The sequence below is a fragment of the Juglans microcarpa x Juglans regia genome, chromosome 5S (assembly GCF_004785595.1).
Source record: "Juglans microcarpa x Juglans regia isolate MS1-56 chromosome 5S, Jm3101_v1.0, whole genome shotgun sequence".
NCBI classification, from domain to species: Eukaryota; Viridiplantae; Streptophyta; class Magnoliopsida; order Fagales; family Juglandaceae; genus Juglans; species Juglans microcarpa x Juglans regia.
In genome coordinates, this window is record NC_054603.1 from 11,649,318 (window position 1) to 11,651,152 (window position 1,835).

The following is a 1,835-nucleotide window of genomic DNA, read 5'->3' on the forward strand; positions in this document are numbered from 1 at the left end:
TCTAGTTACCCTGCTAATTCCTCTCGCATGTAAGTGTAGGGAATTCATCAATGAAGGACTTCTTTCTCTGCTTCCCTAACCTCTCTCATCTCTCCCTTTCCCCCTGTTTCTTCACTCTCTCATTTTCCCATTCGCTCTGCTTCTTTTTCATCCTCATGGCCTAACGAAACACATCTCAAAACCCTTTTGTATAGGATTCTTCCTTTGTTAAAGACATGGTGGGCTTAGCGGAACCATCTCCTAAGGCTTTCTCCCTTGGTCTTTGCTATGGTCCTAAAGCGAGGGATGATGGAGAGGTGCTTCCACCTCCTATAGTCTTGCTAGGAATGAAGCCGTAAGCAACATGGTTAATCAGCTAAGGAATTTCGTCTCTGGGTACCTTTGATTCTTCTTCTTCTTCTTCTCTCTTTCTCTCTCTCCCTTTGTACTTTCTTTGGTTTCGCCTTTGTAGAGTATCGACGATTTGGTGGCCTGGATCATGGCGGACCGTGGTGACTTGGAGGATGAAGTTCGCTCTAGGCATGTGTTTTCTATCCACACCAACAGGGAATTTGAGAAAGGAAAGGTTGAGAGGACAAAGTTGGAGATTGTACTCTAGCAAGAGGATGGCTACGCACACTCTCTAGTAGGCAACTTGGACATCCTTTGCGATGAACTCAATTGTGCTAAGGAGGGCTCTCGACAACTTCTCATTAGGACTGCTGAAGTCAGAGCGTGACTCCGTTAAAGCTCAGCTTTCTCTTGCCCGTGGGGAGTTAGAGTCAGAGTGGGGCCGTGCTTGCTCTGAGCTCTCCACTTTCAAGGAGGAGCTAAATTCTATCTGTCAGGAGTTGTCTAATTCCTAGCGGTGTTGCTCTAAGCTAGGGGAGGTGTTGGTGGCTTCAGAGAAAAGCAAGTGGCAAGTTACCCTTGATCTTTCTAAGGTGCATGACACTCTAGAGGAACTGACCAAACGGCACAGGGAATACAAGACAAATAGAGCCAACGTAGACGAACAATAGAGGAAGATTAGCGAAACACTTCTCTACCTGGATACCCGCCTGAAGGGAAAGACCCAGTAGGTGAAGGCATTGGAGTTTGTCCGCCTTCACCCTCAGCTGGCGTCGGAGCGTGGAGTCAGGGATCATGCTTTTGATTATGGGTATGGGGTTGGCGTGTTGTAGCTTAGATCGCACTTGGCCAATCCTAATTCTAATTTGAGGCGCTTAGTTTTGGGATGTTTAAACCTGATGCAACCTTGTGTCAGTTTGTTGACACCTTTGGTCGGGACACCATGCCAAATGCCTTTGACGTTCCTCGTCCATCTCCACCTTCTGGCGATCCTAGCTCTTAGCTTTCTGTAATTGATGACATCTACTGCTGCATTTGTAATATCTTTTGTAAATAATATGAACACTTTTGGACTTGTGTATGTTGGGAACACTTAGCTGGTTTTGGCTTTTTATCATGTTACGTTTTGCTTTGATTTCACGAGGCTTTTTTTTGTTTCTCTGCGAGTGACTCATTTTTGTACTTCTCATTGTTGTGCTTTGCACCCCTTTCTCTCGAACCACAAGTCTTTGGACTAATCATTGGTATTTAAGGGTCGCGTGGACCGTTGACCTCCGTGCCCTTTTTCCTTGGCCCCACGAGTCCTTGAACTCGTCATTGGTGTTTAAGGGTTGCGTGGTCTATTGAGCTCTACATCCATTTTTCTTGGCACCCCGAGTCATTAGACTCGTCATTGGTGTTTAAGGATCGCGTAGTTTGTTGACCTTCGTACCCTTTTTCCTTGACACTGTGAGTCTTCGGACTCTTTATCGGTGTTTAAGGGTCCTATTGTCTGCTGACCTCTG

General features: G+C 46.1%; 1 long non-coding RNA gene across 1 annotated transcript; it reads left to right on the top strand.

Moving 5' to 3' along the window:
• Nucleotides 1-316: 316 nt before the first annotated feature.
• On the top strand, nt 317-1,401 carry LOC121267978. The gene is made up of 2 exons (XR_005941098.1): nt 317-375; nt 452-1,401. It is a non-coding gene; the product is annotated as an uncharacterized LOC121267978 (long non-coding RNA).
• Nucleotides 1,402-1,835: the final 434 nt, after the last annotated feature.